Below are 23,893 nucleotides of genomic sequence, written 5' to 3'. Positions count from 1 at the left end.
AACTGTTCTTTTAGATCGAACTTGGCGTTTGACCGATAACAAAGCATAAGCTGGGTACAAACTGTTCTTCAGATCGAACTTGTCGTTTGTCCGGAGGTATAGGTATATAAGCAGGTACAAGTGGTTCTTTTTTGGATCGAACCTGGCACTTGACCAGTAACAAGATATGTTGGAAGTCTGTTTTGACAAGATACTAATTGAGAATAAATTGTCATTGACTTGATTTGAAAACAATCATGACCATTTTTGTTGGCCCAAGAGTAAATTGAGAGTGAATTGACATCGATTTGAATTGAATTGAAAGTTGACATTGGCAGAGGGATTGAAAGTTGAGATTGAGCAAAGACATAGACATTGGATTGGAGAGTTGCAATTGACATTGAGATTGGATTGGAATTGAATTGAAAGTTGAAATTGACATTGACATTGGATATTGACATTGACATTGAGATTGGATATTGACATTGAAATTGAAATTGAGATTGCTTCGAATTTGACATTTGAAATTGAAAGTTGAAATTGGATTGAATTTGACAATTGAAATTGGAATTTGAGAGTTGAGATTGCATTGAATTTGGCAGTTGAAATGATTTGAAATTGAGATTGGAGATTGCATCGAATTTGACAGTTGAATTTGAATTTGACAGTTGGAATTGAAATTGAAATTGAAAATTGAGTTTGAAAGTTGCAATTTGGATTGGGATTGACAGTTGAGAGTCGGATATGCAACATGTATGTATGGTATAGCAAGATTATTGAATGTATGAGCATCTGTGGTCAATGCTTTTCAATATTCTTCTCATTTTTCATTTTTCAATCCCATTTTTGCCTGAACCGCCCTTTCGGGTTTTCGATTCACCGGGGAGTAAGATTCTTTTCATTGCCCCATTTTTGCCTGAATTGCCTTCATAGGTTGTCAATCAGCGGGGTGCTCATTTTTGCCTAAGTCGCCCTTTCGGGTTTTCGACTTAGCGAGCTTTTCATTTGCATTTTTCAACTTTTTTCATTTTCATTCTGTTTTTTCATTCTTGCCATTGACCACAGATCATCCTGGGGAGTAACCTGCTTGTAACATGTATTGAAATAGACATTGACACTCATTCATTCATGCATGTTTCATTGAAATGTACCTTATTGCTCAGGTTTGCTTTCAAAATAGACAGAAAAAGATTTTTCAATTTTCAAAAATGTTTGTTTCAGACATTGACATTATCGAATAGAAAGAAAGTATTTTGTATATAGCATTGAAAGTAGAAAGAAAAATAGAGTTTCAAACAGTAGCACAGGCTCAAATTGAGGTAGAAGAGTGAGAGTCAGCCAAAGGCGTGACTTCACGGATTTACAAAGCTTGGAAAATGGTAATTTTATTGGTTGGTGATACATTGAACACGATGACCGCTACATTTCATAGAAATTTTGAATTCACAAGTACAGAAGTCTCTGATGAAGACGATCATTGACAGTTGCAGATGCCCCAAGGGGTGATGGTGGTTTGCCAGATATAGTTACTTGTCTTTTATTGTCAACCTCACTTTTGCATGAACCGCCCTTTCGGGTTTTCGGCTCATCGAGGCGCTCATTCTTGCCTGAGCTGCGTACAATCTCAGCGAGCTTTTTCATATTCATTTTTTGTCCCTAACTTTTGCCTGGATCGCCCTTTCGGGTTTTCGATCCACCGGGAAGCGCATTTTTGCCTAGGCCACCCTTTCGGGTTTTCGACCTACCACGCTGTTCTTTTCTTTCTAGACAAAGTATTTCTTGACTATATCGGCATTAACAGGATTTGGGAGTTCAACACCATCCATGTGTGTGAGAATCAAAGCACCACCAGAGAAAGCCTTCTTGACAACATAAGGACCTTCATAGTTAGGTGTCCACTTGCCCCTTGGGTCGGGTTGCTGGCTTATTCTTCTTTTCAATACAAGTTCGCCTTCCTTGAATTCTCGAGGTCGGACTTTCTTGTCAAAAGCATTCTTCATTCGCACTTGATACAACTGTCCATGAGCCATAGCATCCATACGTTTCTCTTCAATCAAATTCAATTGATCATACCGACTTTGACACCATTCAGCATCAGTTAATTTTGCTTCCATGATTACTCGAAGAGATGGAATCTCCACTTCCAGAGGGAGGACTGCTTCCATACCATATACCAGAGAGAAGGGAGTTGCCCCGGTTGAACTGCGCACCGTAGTACGGTAACCATGAAAGGCAAAAGGTAGCATCTCATGCCAGTCTTTGTAAGTAGTGACCATCTTCTGAACAATTTTCTTGATGTTCTTGTTAGCGGCCTCAACTGCACCATTCATTTGAGGTATATAAGGAGAAGAGTTGTGATGTTCAATCTTGAACTCTTCACATAAAGCTTGCATCATGCTATTGTTCAGATTGGAACCATTGTCAGTGATGATCTTGTTGGGAACACCATATCGACAGATGATGTTATTCTTGATAAACTTGACAACCACTTGCTTGGTCACATTTGCATAGGAGGCAGCCTCAACCCACTTGGTGAAATAATCAATTGCCACTAGAATGAAACGATGTCCATTGGAAGCCTTTGGTTCAATTCTTCCGATCATGTCAATGCCCCACATAGAGAAAGGCCATGGGGAAGATATAACATTGAGCGCATGTGGAGGCACATGAATCTCGTCAGCATAAATTTGACATTTGTGGCATCTTTTAGCATGTTTGTGGCAGTCAAGCTCCATAGTTATCCAGTAATAGCCGGCTCTTAACAGTTTCCTCGACATAGCGTGGCCGAAGCATGGGTCCCAAAGGTACCGTCATGTACATCATGCATCAATTTCTCAGCTTCTTGCTTGTCAACACATCTTATCAAGATCATGTCATAGTTCCTCTTGTATAGGATTTCTCCATCCAGAAGGAATTTGCTAGCCCATCGTCTCAAAGTCTTTTTATCCCTGTTGGAAGCACCAGGTGGATATTCACGATTCTGCAAGAATTGTTTGATGTTGTAATACCAAGGCTTCTTATCATTCACACCTTGATCAGCTTGATCTGACATATTTTCAATAGTAAACACATGTGCGGGTCTATCGAGACGCTGCACTTTGATCACGGGCATATCATTCCAATGGTTCACACGAAACATGGAGGACAAAGTAGCGAGAGCATCAGCCATCTGATTTTCATCCCGAGGGATATGGTGCAGCTCAACTTTTGTAAAGTATGTCAACAGACGTCTTGCATAGTCACGGTATGGGATCAGCTTCTCATGATGAGTCTCCCATTCACCTTTTATCTGATTAATAACAAGTGCGGAATCTCCATAGATGTCAAGGTGTTTGATTCTCAGGTCAAGGGCTTCTTCAATGCCCAAGATGCATGCTTCATATTCAGCTATGTTGTTTGTGCATTCAAAGGTTATTCGAGCGGTGAAAGGAATGTGGTGCCCCTGCGGAGTTACAATGACGGCTCCAATTCCTTTACCATAAGCATTAACAGCACCATCAAACACCAATCCCCATTTGCTATTAGGGTCCGGCCTTTCATTGATCAGTGGTTCTTCACAGTCTTTTGCTTTCAGATACATAATCTCTTCATCAGGGAAATCAAACTTAATTGGCTGGTAATCATCAAGAGGTTGACAAGCAAGATGCTCAGCAAGGATGCTTCCTTTGATTGCTTTCTGAGCTTTGTACACAATATCATATTCAGACAACAACATTTGCCAACGTGCAATCTTTCCAGTAACAGCAGGCTTTTCAAAGATGTACTTGATTGGATCCATTCGGGATATCAACCAAGTTGTATGATTCACCATATAATGGCGCAGGCGTTTGGCAGCCCAAGCTAAAGCACAACAAGTCTTTTCAAGCATTGTATACCGAGTCTCACAGTCGGTGAACTTCTTGCTCAGATAGTAGATAGCATGCTCTTTCTTACCAGTCTCATTTTGTTGTCCGAGAACACAACCCACTGAATCATCTAACACTGACAGATACATAATCAAAGGCCTTCCTTCCACTGGCGGGACAAGGATGGGTGGCTCTAACAGGTATTCTTTAATGCTATCAAAAGCTTCCTGACATTCATCATTCCATACGACAGGCTGATTCTTTCTGAGCAATTTGAAAATTGGTCCACAGGTAGTGGTCATGTGAGATATGAATCTTGAAATATAATTCAGTCGTCCGAGGAAACCTCTAACTTGCTTCTCAGTTTGAGGGGCCAGCATCTCTCTGATGGCTCGGACTTTGTCAGGGTCAACTTCAATGCCTCTTTGACTGACAATGAAGCCTAGCAACTTTCCAGATCGTACACCGAATGTGCACTTGTTAAGATTCAACCGCAGCTTGTACTTTCTCAGTCTTTCAAACATCTTTTTCAAATACACCACATGCTGCTCTTCATCACTTGACTTCACAATCATATCATCAACATATACTTCAATCTCTTTGTGAATCATATCATGAAACAGAGTGGTCATACCCCTTTGATAGGTAGCACCAGCATTTATCAATCCAAACGGCATCACTTTATAACAGAACGTTCCCCACGGAGTAATGAAGGACGTCTTTTCTCTATCTTCAGGTGACATTCGTATCTGATTATAGCCAGAGAAACCATCCATGAAAGAGAACACTTTGGATTGAGCAGTACTGTCAACAAGAACATCAATATGAGGCAATGGGAAGTTATCTTTTGGACTGGCTTTATTCAGATCTCTGTAATCAACACACATTCGAACTTTCCCATCTTTCTTTGGTACTGGTACAATGTTGGCAATCCACTTAGGATATTCAGCTGTCATGAGGAATCCCGCATCAATTTGCTTTTGCACTTCAGCCTTGATCTTAAGAGCCATGTCTGGACGAGACCTTCTCAATTTCTGTTTGACAGGAGGACATTCAGGTCTTGTCGGTATCCGATGTTCCACAATCTTGGGATCTAGACCCGGCATATCTTCATAGGACCATGCAAAGACATCTGGATACTCATGGAGGAGCTGAATAATCTTCCTTTTCACTTCTGGCTCGAGTGCAGCACCAATCTTGATCTCTCGCTAGTTTTCTTCAGTACCCAGGTTGATAAGCTCAATCTCTTCCTGGTGAGGCTGAATGGCTCTTCTTTCTTGCTCAAGCAGTCGAGTGATCTCATACGGTATCTCTTCATCATCATCCTCATCTTCAGCTTCATATACAGGGAATTCAAAATTTGGAGGAACCATAGGGTCACTGTGTTCAACGGGTTTATTGTGGTTCAATCTGCATAATATGGTTGGGATGATTTTTAAAAAATGTTTTTTCCATGCAGATTTTTTTGAAATTAATAAGAAAATAACAAATGTTTTGGTTTTTTCTGGCATTACCATTATTTCCAAAAAAAAGGCACTAAAAGGTAAAAAAAACAAAGAGTCGTGAGAAAGACGACAACTTTTATTGATAACGGCAATGCCGAAACAAACACGCCCTTACAATGATATCACTTTCGCCTTGGGCAGAGCGAAAGGATTGTTATTTTGAAAACAAAGAAAACATGAGCAACACGACACATTACATGGAAGCATGCATGACTAAAGGAACATCAATAGCCTCCCAATTTCTCACGGTGCCTCCTGGTACAACAAATGTAGGCACGTGACTTCTTTCAGCAGCATCTTTGGTAATAGCGTTGATGAACCCAGCACTGTAGAAGGTTCCTGTTGAAACACCAGAGTTTGGGGAGAATCCAAGGCCCTCTTTACGCTTGTTTTCCAAAATCTGAATTACTCTGCCCCAGCCGACAGCCTGCCCTTCTTGAACAGCCTTCTGGGCGTCTTTCAACGAAGCCATGCTAGCACCAGCCCTCCGGGGTTCTGCACCCTTAACAGTCAAGCCTGGCACAATCACACACACATCACTGGCAATCAAGTGTTTGTCATCCATCAGGCTCTGGATATCATTTTGCACCACACGACAGCCCATAGGATTTTGGAGACATTCTGAACAGGAAGCATGATCGTGATTGAACAATGAAGCTTGACAAAGCTTGGCATGTAGCGGCACCAAGGGAGTAACAACATTGCGGACATCCAACATGGGATCCTCTTGAGGAGCAGGGACTCTTTCAAAGGCCTCGATCATGTTAACAGCAGCATGGTTTGGAAGCGGATTGTCAAGAACATGAGGAACACTATTCTCAAAAGTCAACCGTCCTTTTTCTATCAGGTCTTTCACAATATATTTCAGAGCAAAGCAACCTTCAACATCATGACCTTGAGCACCCTGATGGAATTCACAAGTTAGGTCCTGACGGAACCTGGGAGGCAATGGATTAGGCGGAGGCTTGCCTGGTCTGGTGACACAGTGTCCCTTAGCCAGTAGAGTTGGGAGCAGCTCAGCATACCGCATAGGTATTGGTGGAAAAGAAGGTCTGGGTCGGGGACCCTGTTGTTGCTGCTGCTGGGGCTGTTGAGCAGGAGGCTGTTGTTGTACTTGTTGAGCAATGGCATTGACGGGCACTGGTGGTTGACCTGGCGGCAGAGGATATTGCTGGTAGAATGGTGGGAAGAAGGGATGTTGAGAGTATTGCATGTATTGATAGGGCAAAGGTATTTGATTAGCTACTACAGATGGGTTGCCAGATACCATCCCTACTTCAGACTCTTTCCTCTTATGGTGGCCATTACCGTACTTCTTTGGTGCACTGGCTGAAGATTCACCCTTTTCAAGAACAATGATACCCTCTCTGACAGCTTCCTCTAGACGAGTTCCCATGGTAACCATATCAGAGAAGTTGTTTGGAGCAGAGACTATCATTCTTTCTTTATATTCTTTCTTCAGAGTCTTCAGGAATGTTTGTGTTAATTCTTCCTCATCAAGTCGAGGAGAAACACGGGCAGCTGCCCCTCTCCACCTCTGAGCATATTCACGGAAGGTTTCATCTGATTTCTGAGACAAGGATTTAAGAGAGTCCCTATTTGGCTTCAGACGAGTATTGAATTCATATTGACCCTCAAAAGCAGCAGCGAGTTCTTCAAAAGTATGGATGTTGTCTTTGCTCAAACTAGTGTACCAATCTGCCGCATCATCTGTCAAGCTACTCTGGAAGCAGTGGATCATTAGTGCATCATTATCTGCGTAGTTAGCCATCTTTCGGACGTACCGGATAACATGGTTGTGTGGACAAGAAGTTCCGTTGTATTTGTCAAATTCCGGCTCTTTGAATTTCTTAGGAATCTCAAATCGGGATACCAAGCATAGATCACGAGCTTTAGCAGGAGCACCATTGCTTCCCCGGCTAGCCTTGACCTCACGGAGTTCTCCGGCCAACTCCCTCAACTGTCTCTTCATAGCTTCCATTGCGGGATCTTGTCCACGCGGAGTATCAACATCAATCACCTGTTGCACAGTGTGTACAATAGGGTCGGTAACAACAGTAGTTACATGAGGCAAAGCAGTGGACACAGGAATCTGTCCTTGACCAGCAAAACTAGAGACACCAGCAGCAGTATTAGGGGAGTAGTAAGCTGAGAGGCCATAAGGACGGCCGTTGGGCATAACAAAACGAGTATCAGTAGCCACAGTAGATAGTGGGATAGAGGGAATCACCTCAGCAGTAACTGGAATTGAAGTGGCTGGCTGTTCTTGTGCAGCCATCATAGCGGACATAGCGTCATGAGCCTTAGCCAAGTCTTCTTTCATAGCAGCCAATTCGGCACGGAGCTGAGCATTTTCTTCTTCAAAGTTAGCCATCATTCTTCTCTTGTGAAATCTTGTTTGATGAACTCTATCTGGTTGGTAGAATTTGCGAACACGAGCCACTTTTCAGACTGCGGCGGACAAAACCAGGAGGCGATGAGCACGAGAGTAGTTTTTTTGTGACCAATGAATGATGCATATGATGCATGATATGCAAATGCAAAAAGACTCTCTTTTTTTGTCAGAAGACTTGTCAAAGTGGTTGTGAATATCACGGAGAAACACGGTTTTATTTGAAGATCTTGAGCAAAACTAGCAGTTTAGTTGAGATGGTATCACTTGGTGTTCACATCCGTGATGTTCAAAAGATGACTTGTCTAAGTCCTCCGATAAATGCATGGAAAAAAGTTTATGCATGTATGCATGTATGCATGAATGCATGACTATGTTCAAGTTCAGAGAAAACATGGTGGGTTTGAAGTTCAAAGTCGAGGAGTCATGGGTGGACACGGTGTCCGGTGAATCTAGGGCTTTAGGATAATAGTAACCGGGTTCTAAAAAAGGTTCCCAAGTTGCAACCTCTCCGACGTATATCACGGTGTCACGAGACAAACACTCGCTCCATGATTATCCGCGGAAGGTCTAACTTGAGTGTAGTATCGCGTGACGACTAAAACTCGAGACAACACTCGGTTTAGCCTCCGCACTACGTCCTAGAAAATGGCCATGGATGGGTTTGGTTATCTACGGTTCATAGCGTCATAGAACAATTAGAAGTAAAGTGCCTAAACGCGACAACACGCGCCGACAACATCACTCCCAAAATGCCTCAGCTATGTGGGATTGATCGCATAATCCAAAACACGAGGCAACCCCCGGAATGAATTGTCGATTATATCCCTCCTAAATCCTAAGTTCACTCAGCCCGGGTGCAGGACTTTTGATACTCTCACCCCACACGTTTGCAAGAAATTAAACATTTATTCACATAGGAAAGCAAGTAAAAGAAACAAGTAAAAAAGAGCGCAAGCGTGGAAATAAAGACTAGGCGTAACTCTCAAAATTCCCCAGTGAAGTCGCCAGCTGTTTTATCTTGGTTTTCGGGTGTCAAACATTGATTACGTTTGAACCTTTTAAACCGGTGATATCTTATTTTTTCTTGGGAAGGGAAAAAGTAAGCAAAACCCTTGAGAATCGAGGTCCGGGAGTTGTTTTCGCTACGGGAAGGTGTTAGGCACCCATAACGACTATAGTATCCTATAGGAACCGTCTTTAATTTCTACGCGCGCGCTTCATTTTTAAATGCTATTTGAAAGTATTTATTTAGACCTAAAGGGATTCTAAGTGAAGAATTGGAGGGAGAAGAATGTGATTAAAATTTTGTTTTATTCGAATTGAAGGAATTTTGATTCCTTGCCTACGTACCCGTTTAAGGGATCAAATCCGTCGTAGTTCGTTTCCAAAAGATGTTTTTTTGTTTTTGTTGGTTGATTTTAGGTTTGAAAATTGGAATTTTGAAGAATGAGAGAGAGAGGCCTCGAGGGCATGAGAATTAAGGAAAGGTGGGGTTTGATTAGTTATTTGCAAAGTGTGATCTAAGTATGGTTATTTTTCATTGAAATTTGATTAAGAAAATGAAAAAGGAAAATTCAATGGGATTTTGATCCCAAGGTTTCTTTGGAAAATTATTTGAGTGACGTTGTTCATATTTTTGGAAAATGGGTTTTTCTAAGTATAAAGCCTAAACATCCATCTAAACATACAATCCTAAACATACATCTAAACATGCATATTCTAGCTATATACCTAAAGTGGTGTGTGTGCATGTGTCGGTGCTTGTGTCGGTGTACATCATTAGAGTCCATTGTTCTTATTACATCATTGGCCTAGATACATTCTATGGTCTTGCAAGAAATTAAAAATTGCATGAAGTAAAATATTACAAAAGCTCCTAAGTATTACATTCTAAGCCTTGGTACAAATTAAATTGCAAGAAGATAAAAGTGAATATGAGATGAGATGGGATGCTTGTGATGTATGGAACATGAAATAGAATGGTTAGTGAAGATGAGGCATAATAGGATAGTAATTATGAGCAAGCAAGATAGCACTAACAAAATGACACAAAAAACTTAACAAAACAAGTATCAAAATATGCCTAAAAGTTTATCACAATAACAAGGCAAACACATGACCTATGACCCTCCCATTTTGACACTCTACAAAGTATTTCAATTCAGTCCTAACACAAGAATTATGAAGCAATGCCATGCCAAGCCTTATAGCACACTTTAAGCACATTTTATACTTTATTTTCACAAGAAAACCCCTCATTACTTGCAAGACAAGAAATTGACAATTTCTATTCACAAACAGTGAATGCAAAGATGCAAATTAGTTACCAACACATCACAAGATCACACAATAGGCATATGCCTCAATTGGACAAAGAAATCACACTAAACATAGTAAAACTTGCAAGAATTGAATAGGAAAACAAACTAACCACAAGACACATCACATATATTCTTTTATCAATTTTAACATGTAAAACACTCATAAAAATATCAAGAAACACATTAAAAAACACTCAAGAAATTTTTAGATGTTTTCATAAAAGATTTTGAGTTGAAAGAGGTGCAGGAAGCAAAAACAATGTATAAAATAGCAAAAAAAAAACAAGCAAGAGAACAATCTGTGCAAAAAACAAGCCCAGGCCCAAGGGAATATGGATCCTGGACTATCCAAACGTGCCAGGGACGTTAGATTGATCCAGGATCCACAAAACCCTAGATCCAACGCTCGTAAACACGCAGCACACCGTAATAACATGTAGACGCACAGAAACAAGACATCATAGCCGTACACGTCCTCATCAGACAAAACGAAAGGTCCAGATTGAAAGGGAAAATTGAACCAAGTGAACCAGCAAGGTTTGGGTGAACCGGCCGGTTCAAAAACGTTTATAAAGGGAGATTGAGGCCGGTTCATCTCATTCCTTCCTCTTCACTCTCTCTAACTTAAACGCTCTCTTCTCTCTCTCTAAAACCTCTGCAACCTTAACCTGGCCGGAAACTGGGAAGGACGGCGGAGGAACGGCGGAGGAAGATGAATCTTCATCTTCTCCGATGATCTGAAAGGGTTTTTTACATAGAAACGTCCGTCTTCCTTCCCTCTTTACGAATCCAAGGTTATTCTTGTGAAATCATGGAGAAAACGAAGTAGATCGGACTTTTTATTCATCGTTTTTAGGGTTTTCAAACTTTTTCAAAATTTCTTGAAACTAAACCCTGATCTAGCTTGTTTTCTTCGCTGATTACGAATTCCGACTTTGTTTCGTGAAACAAACGGTGAATCCCTGAGATTCTATGCTCTAGGGTTTCGTTTCAAAATTTTTGGAATCTTTTCGAAATATTTTCTTCGATTCACCGTTCACTTTCACATTCAGACCTTCGATGATGATTATGTGAAAAAATGAGAAGGTTTTGTGGACTTACTTGAGCTTGATTGGAGATTTGAACTGGATTCTTCGGAAAAACTTGGATTCTGAATCTTCTTTCGATGTTTGTGGTAAGTTTTTACGCAGAGACTGAAAATAAATCAGTTCTTCATCTTCTTCTTCTTCGCTGGTTCAGATTCCCTTTGATCTTTCTTCTCCTCTTCCTCGAACTCTCTGTGATCACGTTCTTTCGTCCTTTGGACGATTCGGCGTTGGAATTGCAGAGCCTTCTTCGTTCGATGATGAAGATTCGTTGCGAATCTCTGAGAACTCTTTGAAACAAAAACGCTTCAATTCGAATTGTTCTTGTTGTCAAATTCCAGATTTTTGTTTTCTGTGATGAAGTTCTTATGAATTTGTGATGAACTGGTTCGAATTTGTGAAGAATTGTTGTGATTTGGTGTTTGTTACGGTGGTTACAATTCGGTTACGGTGGTTTTTTGTGGTGGTGACTGATTCTGTTGCGGTGGTTAGGGTTTGGAAGAGAGAGAATCTGTTAGAGTTTGATGATGATGTGGCTTCTTTGGAATGGTGATTCTGCTGTGTAATGATGAGTTGACCTTTATTTATAGGTGCCAAGTGTGATTCTGGACCAATAGTGAGTTGACATGTGGACTTAGACTTGAAATGGCTCGGCCTTGGCTTATTTTGGACTTTGGGCTCTTTTGCAATTTTGAAACTTTGAAGGACTGCCCTGCAAATAAAAAAAAAAGGACCAGACTGCAAAAACCTTGGACAAAAGGACCTAACTGTAAATGACTCAAAAAGGACTGAAAGAAGAAAAAAAAAATGACTTGAAAATAATAAAAAAGGATTTAAGAGTAAAATCTAAAACCTAAGAGAAGGACTTAAATGCAAATTTGGAAATTTCTAGGACTTAAATGAAAAAAATAATAAAATTGAATTAAAAGACGTAATTTGAAATAAACGTAAAGTGAAACGACTAAAATTGACAAAACGGACTAAAATGAACCAATGGCCTAAATGAGGTACTTCAAAGTAACCTCTCTCTGCCGAAATTTCGCGTTAAATGACCAAAATACCCCTAGGGTTAGAACAACTGAAAATGACTCAGATGCAATTTAAAAATGGATTTTTAACAGGGGATTGAAACAAAAGTTTATTTAAACCAATTTGAAAGACTCAGAGACAATTTTAAGAGTTTAAACAGAGCTTTGACATATGAAAAGACCAAAATGCCCCTAGGGGCAATACTGACTTAAAATGACTTCAAATGCGAATTTTTTGAAATGGACTTTGACATAGAATGAAACAGAGGCTTATTCAAACCAAATGAACAGACTCAAACAAATTTTTAAGAGACTGAAAGGAATTTTGACATGGGAAATGACTAAAATAACCTTCTGTGTAAATTTTGCAAATAACATTGAAATAAAATGCAGAGGAAGAAGTAATTGATCAGAGACAGTTCAAATGACTTGTAATGCAAGAAAAGAAGAATAGAGTTAGTATTTTTAGGTCCAAAATTAGGGTATAACACACGCCAAAGGGGTATTTAAGTGTTTTTGGCTCAAAATATCTCATTTTCTCATGCTCTTTCTCTCTCTAGGTTTTTGGATTTGGGAATTGCTCTCCCTTCTCTCTAAAACCCATCGCCCTCTCTTTCTTCTTCTCTCCACCAAATCCTTCCAAAACTTCCTCCTCTTCCATGGCAAGTTTATATTATGTACCCTCATGTTACCATAAGCTTTTGGAAGCTTGGTTTTGGTTTGATCCTCTCCTTTTTCTCTCTAGAAAATCACCCCATCTCTTCCTCTCCATATTATTAATACTCCTAAGTTTGTATGATTGGTAAATCAAGCATGGATGTTAGCAACTTAGTAAGCAAGAAACAACTATGGATTTGAATTGAGGCTTTGAGGGTATCTTGGAATCAAGGGTTAGGGTTTGATGATGTGAAGTGAAGATGATGCTTGGAGGCTTGGGAGTCAAGTGTAGACCATGTAGATGGAGTTGATAAACAAGCAAGGATCATGGTGTCTTAGATTGCAAGAAAACAACAAGATTGGAATGGTATGAGCTAAGAATGCAAGTGGATCAAGAGCTAGGGTTTGGTTGCTTGAGCTTGGAACTTGGAGCAATCACAAGAAACATGTTAGGTGAGTTCCATAGATAGTTTTCCCACCCTTTGGGACTATGTGTTTATCTTTGTAAGGATAATATGTAAACTAGGGATTTGTATGTTTAGTGATTAGTTGCCCTTTTATGCCATGCTTGCTAAACATGTAGAAGCTTGCTATGAATGTTTTTCAGGTATTATATGAATCATGGAGTTAAAATATGCTTGGGCTCACTTGGTTTAGAGTTTTTTGGGCTAGAAATGCCATTTTTACAAGTTCTGGACTGTCACAACTCGTCGGGGCGAGCAAGTACTCGCCATGGCGAGTTAACACCCACAGAAAGGATGTTTTACTCGCCTCCAACTCGCCTAGGCGAGCAGACAGCACCAAAACATGCGGTTGGCTCGTTTCGGGCAGTTTTGGCCTTTCGTGTTGGACTTTTTCTCTGTGCAGTCTTTTTATGAAAGTAAACCCCTCAAACCAAGGTCCCATTTGATAACCTTTTAAAAGTTTTTCTTGAGAATGAAGCAAGCATCTAACATATTGGTAAAGCATGGCTTATGAGTGAACGATATGATATAAGTCGGGTAACAAACTAATCTTTAAGGAAGGGAATGAATGTAGAGCCTCAACATAGTTTGTTGAGAACTAGAATGCTAGGCATGAGCCCTAAGTATGATAAGACGCGAAATGTTTAGTGTATTCTCTTCGCATATGAATAAGAATGACCATGCAAGCATGTTAAGCCGTGATTAGATAAGTTAATCCCTTCGCTATGTATGAATAAGAATATGCAGGTAGTTTGCCACTAAACGGGTAGATCACGGACCCGTGGTAAACGAGCAAGTATGAATAGGTTTAACCTTCATGTATGTATGATTAAAACTATGATATATGTGTAGTTTACCACACATAGGATCACTTAAGGATTCGTGGTAAATGAGTATGTAAGACACAGGTGTCGTGAGAAAGGGATTAGCTTCCTTCGGGGGGCCCGCACGTCACTGAGGGAGTCCGATGTGCCTTAGCTAGGTTTTCATCGGTCATGTATCGGATTGTTCTCAGGGTTACTCCACCCGGGGCTCTCCGTAAAATGAATCAAGATAATTATGTTTGTTCAATGCTAACATATATGTATGATTATGATTATGAACATGTATAATTATAATATGATGCTAGACACGCATAAGTATATGGAATAGAACAAGTTATGAATGTTATGTCGATGACGATCTTAGGTTTCCCTAATCCTCCGGTTTAGGATTGTGTCATGAATATGTTATGTTTAGGCCTCGATGCGTTTAACGTATCTTTGCATAGCGGTATTAGGTTCCCCTTATCCGCCATGACACATATGATGTAGACAAGACCTATAACAAGTTAAGATGAACCTACGACAGATCTAGCATGCACGACCGTCTAGGCAAGCATGACCACACACGTATAATCAACCGGCAGGTTGTATTGTAGACACGTGGTGACCGTAGGTTTCCCCCGAGGTTACCTATAGCGTAGGGTTAGGTGGAACTCACTGAGACATTATGTCTCATCCCAATCCTTATTTTTTTCAGATAAACAAGATGGTATTGCAAGCTAGTAGCCGTATGGAAGCTTCAGCAAGTGCTCGTTCGTACCGCTGCAAGATGATATGGACTTCAAGGATGTATTTATTATGTTTTAGACAAGTTAAGTTATTCTTATGATGTACGAACGTTTATGGATGTATAAGATTTTCATTTATCATGTAATTAAGTTGTAATTTTTAATGTATCCAGTACTAAAGATAACGAACATGCTAAACTTTCTAGATACGTTTAGTATGGGCGTTACATTTCATGACTTCTCTTCTGAATTCTTGGCTAAATTGCAACAATACAAACTACTTCTACTCTACAATGACTCTAGAAGATAACAAGAAATCCTATACAGTTTCTTGTCATTATCAAGTAACTATACTTAACCAACTAACCAAAGCTTAACAGCTTTGTACCCAACATTTTATTCGCTAATATGGATTAACTAACTAGCAAGAAAATCTGTGAAAGTTGTCTCCGTGACATTCAGTGGCGGAGCCACGTTCATCTCAGGGGATGCACCTGCACGTCCTCACATTTATATTTTTGCACCTACTATAATATTGTATTTCTACGTTGAATCCCCTCAGTTTTTTGTTTTGCACCTCCTTTGCATTTGACTTTGAAATCTCTTCATAGAGCACATCTTTTTTTCTTTTCGATTTATTTATGTCCTGGCCCACTGGAATACATTATTACTGATGCAGTTCAGCTTTTCTTGTTGACCATATTTACCTTTTATCATTATATTACAGTTAGTTACCTCTTAAAAAATTATTGCATGCATGTTTAAGGAACCCACAAAAAGAAAGTGTGTCTTGAAAATACATGTTAAGCACATGTTAAAGTCAAAATTGTACAATTTTCAATGCAAAAGTTGCTACTTTTAGATGCTTAAACAATACTCTTAAGGCACTTGTTAGCATTTTCCTTTAATAATTATTTCCATTTTCCATTTTTAGATCCAGGGTCCTAGCAACGCCACTGGTGACGTTGGCGGCAGAATGTGGTATTTCTTCTTTAATCCTTAATTTTGGATCCAAGTTGTTGTTCTGCTGAGAGGATGGAACATAGTACTAATAACTTTGAAGTCTTTATCATTTATATTTATTGTCAAAAAATAACAAAAACAGAAGATAATGAACAAATTTCAGGAAATATTCTCTTTTTTTCATAAGAGTATAAATGGAAATATACAAGAAACAGAGTGTAATTGATGGTAAGTTTAAGCCATATGTATATGATATATATTTCTTAAACCACAAGAAACAGAGTGTAGTTGAGACCGAGTCTAAATGATTTAATTTAGTGTGAAACCTTCGTTTGATCACATATTCATTATCCAGAAAATTTCGGTGTGTACATTTTTTCTCGCAAATACCAAGAAAATTCATTCTCTGTTCATTAGGAATTTCATTGCATTCTTTAAATTTTTGTGTATTGATAAGAAGGGAAACACAGGATAATAAATAACTTCACCACGACCATGGTGGTAAATATGATCAAAATGAAGGGAGACAGTGAAGTTTCACACTAATTTAAATCAATTAGACTTAGGTCATCGCATTCAAACCTCAACTGCACTATGATTCGTGTGGTTTTGTAAAATTCACCATGCATGCATCACTAGCTTAGTATATATATAATCATACTAGTCTTCAAAGAAAGGCATTCCAAAAATAAACAAATATCTAGCACATTGTTTCAACCAAATATTTACATACCAAAATGAATTCAGGAAATAATGTTAATTTGGGATATTCAGAAAAACCTTCAGATAAGAAGGATTCGAGAGATCCTACTAAGAAAAGTCCAATCTCAAACCAGAATAATATGGCCTACAAGAATGGTCCTCCTCCTGTGGCAAATACGGGAAATCTTCCTGCAAATCAGAATCCTTTGGCTAACCAAATGAATATTGGTTACAACACTTGATATGGTCAACATGCAGGTATATCAGATTCGTCTAAGTTTCGATTTGTGTGCTACGAAGGAATGTTATTTCTTCCTAACAAATTAACTACCGTAAATTTGCGTCTAAAAAAAACTTCAAATTATATAAGATATTGAGAAAAGGATTAATATATGTTAACCCCTGTTATTTCTTTTTTTTTTTTTTAAGATTTAAACCTTGTAATTTGAAGATTCTTTGATTTTGCAACTTCATCAATTTTGACCGTACAAAATCGATGATATGGCAACGGTAAACCAAAATTCGCTCAAGTTACAGGGGTGACAGTATCTTAAATTTTGAAATTTGATGCCATGAAGGTCCAAAACTAAGTTTGAGAAAAATGCCCCATTACATAGTACATCATCATTTTTTTCATAAATGATGATTGAGACATAATATTTTTTACGGTTGACATCCGAGCTATGCCGGCATCCCAAGTCACCATAATACACGATGTCTTAAAATCTTAGCTATGCTGACACCACAAAACATCATGTATCAAATGCATTTCATCTTATATATTATTAATAACAAAGAATAACAAAACAAAAGAAAAAAAAAATTTGAGGGGATAAATGCACCCCATCCTATATACGATGTTTTCAAGCATAATGTATTTTAGTTTGAAAATTTATTTAAGAATTCTCAATTAATTTAAGGAGTGTCTTATTATTTTATTATTAAGCCTTTATATTTTCCATCAGGACATTCATCATTTCAAAATAATTGCAGGATCTTTTACTTGTGGAAATTTGACATGGGAAGAAAATTTAGAGCAGCACCAGATTCTATTGTTTGTTAAGGATTCACCGTTTGTTTGTAATAATTGTTGTATTGTGATATTAATTCAGCATGTTTGTTTAGTTTGTTTGTTAATAAGAGTTAGTTTTCTGTTACCAGTTTGTTGCAGCTGTTATGGATGTATAAATAGAACTCGGTGTATTAATAAAAGTGTGTATTCCAATATCAATTCATCATTCTATAAAATTTTCCCTCAAAAAAAAAAAAAAATCATTCTATAAAATTTGAGAAATCATTTGGTGCATTTTCTAAGTCCTATAACAGTTTCATTCTCAAATCGTCTTTTTTTATTTTTTTTTTATTTATGCAAGTAAGTGCATCTATTTTACTAGAATTCTTCTGTTTGTTAGATAATACATAGCCATAATACACTGAGTGTAGTAGCTAATATAACATCTCCTAATTTATTGAGAAATGGTGTTAGTGAAAAAAATTGGCAACTTAAAACAAAACAAAAATATATCGAGACCAAAACATTTATAGGAATCACAAATTTATCTAACTCTTTATTAATTATTTATGAAATATTTTTTCAGATGATCCTTGGAAATTACGAAATCTAAAATTTCCTTGCAATTTGGCTATTATGTTACATTTAGTATATTATATTTTGCATATATGTTCTTCTTCTCAGATTATAACATGAACTTTAAAATCGGTGGTTCCTACACGATTTTATCTAACCAGGGTGGCGATATGGTCAAATATCTCCCAGATTAATGCAAATACATAAACTATCTTCGAAATTGTTAACCCAATTCCCTATTTTTTCTTTGAGAATATTTTGTTACACGCTAGCTTCTGAAATGAAATAACCAGGTCATATTAGCAATTCTACCACACAAAAAAAAAAAAAAAAAACAGAGAGTTAAAGTTGGACCCTTTGATATTTATAGTAAAGTTGTGGACTTTATAATTAAAAATAGAAAGAGATGTAATATTAATTTTTTAGTCGGTAAAATGATAAACACCATGTAAAACTCAAACACAATTACAAAATTTTGGGTTCAAGTACTCAGATAAAATGTTATGAGCTCTTAATATCAATATTGTAAATTTAGTTAGGTTTTCTTAACGAAGAGATTTAAAATTCTGTTAGACCTTTCATTTGGTTATAAAGTTCGTATCTGTAGCTAGAGATTGTGTTATTTAAACTAAACTATTGTATTGGTGATTAAGATGAGTTTAATTAATTGAGGGGTTTTGTACGTGGCAAAGTGATTGATTTTCTTCCTTACAAGAAAGAGAGAGAAGCGACTACGTCGTCATGTCAGATTTGCTACCTAAATTGTTTATGTGACTGCAAACTATGATGACTACAATGTGTAACTGGTTGCTTGATTTTACACTATTAGATATAAAATTGTTAGGTCAATTTCTTGATCTCTAACCCTTATCAACGGTTTCATTCCCTAGTTTCCTAGGTGAATCACAACCGTTGAAGGTTTAAGTATGTCGAAATAAGTGTACAATTATAGATCCTTAAAATATGTCTATCCTAAGTATTAACTAGACGGTGTATCAAGGGTAGGGTTAGTAATCCTTGAGCGAGCATCAAATTATGAATAGTGTCTTAAACATAAATAGACGAGTATAATTGAATAAAACGATAAAAGCAACCAACTAAATTCACAAAATAATGTAAAGTTACATGATTCAAACAATTACATAAAACTTTTCTTTCATGACCAAATCTAGAGATGTTTAGCTACTCATGATGTCTAAAATCATATTAAACTATATGAATTAAACAACATAAAAAAAAAAAATCACTGGTGATGATTCCTTACTCCAAAGGAACGAAAACATAGCACTAAAAACTTTGAAGTCTTTATCATTAATATTTATTATCAAAAAATAACAAAAACATAAGATAATGGTGTGGAAGCAAGAGATGTGCTAGTGGAGTGTAGGAATTTTATTAATGGTTTTGTTTTGCAGTCTGATATTCCTGACAGGTGGCAGTGGGATCCTGACATTGTCGGTGGTTACACTGTGCGTGGTGCTTATCAGATTCTGACTATGCGGGCACTCCCCTCGGTTGATGGTGTGGGGGATCTTGTATGGCACAAGCAGGTACCTCTAAAGGTCTCAATCTTCGCGTGGAGACTGCTGCAAGACAGGTTGCCAACCAAGATCAATCTCATGCGGCGTGACATTCTTCACCATGAAGTCGTGAGATGTGTGGCAGGGTGTGACATCGACGAATCAGCGGTTCATTTGTTCCTTCATTGTGAAGTTTTCGGTTCCTTGTGGCAGCTCATTAAGTCATGGATTGGCATCACAGGGGTCGAACCCAACAATATTAGTGACCACTTTTTTCAGTTTATTCATTAATTATACAGGTCATTCGAAGAAGCGTCGATTGTTTCTTCAACTTTTATGGCTTTTGTGTGTTTGGCTGGTTTGGAATGAGCACAACAACAAGATTTTTAATAACATCCAAACACCCATTGTGCAGCTTTTAGATATGGCTGAAGGCTAATAATGCCACGTTCATGTACAGTTCTCATAGATGGTGGTCAGACCCTTTGATTTGTTTGGGTATCGACTGACCGTGTTTCTGTAGTTATTATACTTGACTGATTGTTTCTTGGGGTGGCTTCCTTGGTACTTCTTGTGCTAGGGAGGTATCATCGCCTTCGTTAATATATTCCATTTTTTATTTAAAAAAAATAAGATAATGAACAAATTTAAGGAAATATTCTTCTCGTTTGATACATTTATTTATAAAATAATAAGATAATTTGTTTTAGTAAATTTAAAATAAGATGGAAAAAAAATGAAGAAGGGTTATCATAACATCTTTTATTGAATCTTTTTTTCATAAGAGTTTAAATGGAAATATACCACGTAATTGATGGTAAATTTAAGCCACGTGTATATGATATATATATTTCTTAAACCACAAGAAACAGAGTTTAAATGTTTTGATTTAGTGTGAAACCTTCGTCTGATCACATATTCATATATCCTATCCAGAAAATTTCGGTGTGTACATTATTTTTGTCGCAAATACTCAGAAAATTCATTCTCTGTTCATTAGGAATTTCATTGCATTCTTTCAATTTTGTGTACTGATAATGAAAAACTTCACTACAAACTTGGTAGTAAATATGATGAAAATGAAGGAAGACCGTGAAATTTCACACTAATTTAAATCAATTAGACTTAGGTCATGGCATTCAAACCTCAACATCTACACTATGCTTCGTGTGTTTTTGTGAAATTATCAAATGCATGTGATTAAACTTACCATAAATTACATGGTACATTACTCGTAAAATTCCCCATGCATGCATCACTAGCTTAATATATATAATCATATTTGTCTTCAAAGAAAGGCATTCGAAAAATATACTATTATCTAGCACATTGTTTCAACCTAATATTTACATACCAAAATGAGTCCAATAACTAATCAGAATAATTTGGGATATTCAAAAAAACCTTCAGATAAGAAGGATTCGAGAGATCCTACTAAGGAAAGTCCAATCTCAAACCAGAATGGTATGGCCTACAACAATGGTTCTTCTCCTCCAGTGGGAAATCCTCCTACAAATATAAATCCTGTGGCAAAGCAGGTGAGTGGTCTGGCCTACAACAATGGTCCTCTTCCTGTGGCAAATACTGGAAATCTTCCTGCAAATCAGAATCCTTTGGCTAACCAAATGAATATTGGTTACAACACTTGATATGGCCAACATGCAGGTATATCGAGAAACTAGGATTGTATTTGAATTTTCATACAAAACAGTAACGAATTAATAAGTCTCATTAAATCTTCTAATCTCCTAATTTCTTTACTTATCTCATTTGTGTATCATATCATATTAATAAGTCTCGTTAAATCTTTTAAGGTTAATAAGTCATTCACAAAATTGCAATGAGTCGCAAAAAATTAGAGACGTCTAACTTTCGATTTGTGTGCTACGAAGGAATGTTATTCCTTCCAAACAAATTAACTACCGCAAATTTGCGTCTAAAAATTAATTTTGAATAAACTTCAAATTATATAAGATATTAAGAAAAGGATTCACATATGTTAACCCCTGTGATTTTTTTTTAAGATTTAAACCTTGTAATTTGAAGATTCTTTGATTTTGGATCTTCATGAATTTTGACCGTACAAAATCGATGATATGGCAAGGGTAAACCAAAATTCGCTCATATTACAGGGGTGACATTACCTTAAATTTTGAAATTTGATGCCATGAAGGTTCAAAACCAAGTTTGAGAAAAATGCACCATTACATAATACATCATCATTTTTTTTCATAAATGATGATTGAGACACAAAATTTTTTACGGTTGACATCCGAGCTATGCCGGCATCCCAAGTCACCATAATACACGATGTCTTAAAATCTTAGCTATGCTGACACCACAAAACATCATGTATCAAATGCACTTCATCCTATATATTATTAATAAAAAAGAATAACAAAACAAAACAAAATTTTTTTGAGGGGATAAATGCACCCCATCCTATATACGATGTTTTCAAGCATAATGTATTTTAGTTTGAAAATTTATTTAAGAATTCTCAATTAATTTAAGGAGTGTCTTATTATTTCATTATTAAGCCCTTATATTTTCACCAGGACATTCATCATTTCAATATGATTGCAGGATCTTTTGCTTGTGGATATTTGACATGGGAAGAAAATTTACAGTAGCACAAGATTCTATTGTTTGTTAAAGATTTACCGTTTGTTTGTAATTGTTGTATTGTGATATTAATCAACTCAGCATGTTAGTTAGTTAGTTTGTTTGTTAATAAGGGTTAGTTTTCTGTTGTCAGTTTGTTGCAACTGTTATGGGTGTATAAATAGGACTCGGAGAATTAATAAAAGTGTGTATTCCAATATCAATTCATTATATAAAATTTAAGAAATCATAATTTGGTCCATTTTCTAAGTCCTAAAACAGTTTCCTCTAATCATCTCTGTTTTTTTTTATTTATGCAAGTGAGTGCCAACTTAAAACAATACAAAAATATATGGAGACCAAAACTTGTTGAAATTTTTTAGAAATAGTTAAATATTTATAGGAAGCACAAATTTATTTAACTCTTTATTAATTATTTCCTTCAAAAACTCTTTATTAATTATTAATGAAATATTTCTTCAGATGATCCGTGGACATTACGAAATCCCAAATTTCCTTGCAATTTGGCTAGTATATTATATTTTGCATATATGTTCTTCTTCTCAAAATATAACCTGAATTTTAAAATAAAATTGGCAGTTCCTACACGCTTTTATCCGACCACACGGTGGCGATATGGTAAAAATATATCACCGGTTAATGCAAATTCAATAAATAACTTCGAAAGTGTTAACCCAATTCCCTATTCTTTCTTTGAAAGTATTTTCTTACACACGCTAGCTTCTGAAATGAAATATCTAGGTCATATTAGCAATTCTTCCAACAAAAAAAAAAAAGAGTTAAATAGACCCTTTGATATTTAGGGTAAAGTTGTGGACTATATAATAAAAAATAGAAAGAGATAAAATATTAATTTTTTAGTCGGTAAAGTGATAAACATCACGTAGAACTCAAACATAATTACTAAATTTTGGGTTCGAAAACTCAGATGAAGTGTTCTGACCAGTTAATATCAATATTGTAAATTGACTTTGATCTCCTGAACGAAGATATGTATAAAAGTTTGTTAGACCTTTCATTTCGTTATAAAGTTTGTATCCGTAGAGATTATGTTATTTAAACTAAACTAATGTATTGATGATTAAGATGAGTTTAATTAATTGAGGGGTTTTGTACGTGGCAAAGTGATTGATTTTCTTCCTTATAAGAAAGAGAGAAAAGTGACTAGGTCATGTCAGATTTGTTACCTAAACTGTTTATGTGACTGCAAACTATGATGACTACAATGTGTATATAACGCTCATACTAAACGTATCTAGAAAGTTTAGCATGTGCATTATCTTTAGTACTGGATACATTAAAATTTACAACATAAGCCTTCGAATGAATAATATATACAACAAATCACGTTCGTACTTTTATCTAAACAATGCTATCTATCCAAAATCATAGAAATACATCATTGAATCCATAAACATCCTGCAGCGGGTACGAACGAGTCCTCGTTGAATATCCATTCGGACACAAGCTTGCAACATCCTGCTAACCAACCTGCTGATCTGAAACAAATAAGGATTGGGATGAGACATAATGTCTCAGTGAGTTCTACCTAATCCTATGCTATAGGTAACCTCGGGGGAAACCTAGGGTCACCACTTATCTATAATACAACCTGACGGTTGATTATACGTGTTTGGAGCATGCTTAACTAGACGGTTGTGCAT

The 23,893-nt window shown here is 37.0% G+C and overlaps 2 long non-coding RNA genes across 2 annotated transcripts; both read left to right on the top strand.

Moving 5' to 3' along the window:
• The first annotated feature begins 16,493 nt into the window (after nucleotides 1-16,493).
• On the top strand, nucleotides 16,494-17,653 carry LOC146945613 (uncharacterized). Its single transcript, XR_015028182.1, has 2 exons — nucleotides 16,494-16,754; nucleotides 17,490-17,653. It is a non-coding gene; the product is annotated as an uncharacterized LOC146945613 (long non-coding RNA).
• A 3,271-nt stretch (nucleotides 17,654-20,924) lies between these two features.
• LOC146945612 (uncharacterized) lies at nucleotides 20,925-22,489 on the top strand. The gene is made up of 2 exons (XR_015028181.1): nucleotides 20,925-21,269; nucleotides 22,191-22,489. It is a non-coding gene; the product is annotated as an uncharacterized LOC146945612 (long non-coding RNA).
• Nucleotides 22,490-23,893: the final 1,404 nt, after the last annotated feature.

This window comes from Medicago sativa, chromosome 2 (assembly GCF_051527215.1).
Source record: "Medicago sativa cultivar Bolivia chromosome 2, Bolivia_mono, whole genome shotgun sequence".
In the NCBI taxonomy this organism is placed as follows: domain Eukaryota; kingdom Viridiplantae; phylum Streptophyta; class Magnoliopsida; order Fabales; family Fabaceae; genus Medicago; species Medicago sativa.
This window is presented reverse-complemented; position numbering and strand designations above follow the sequence as displayed.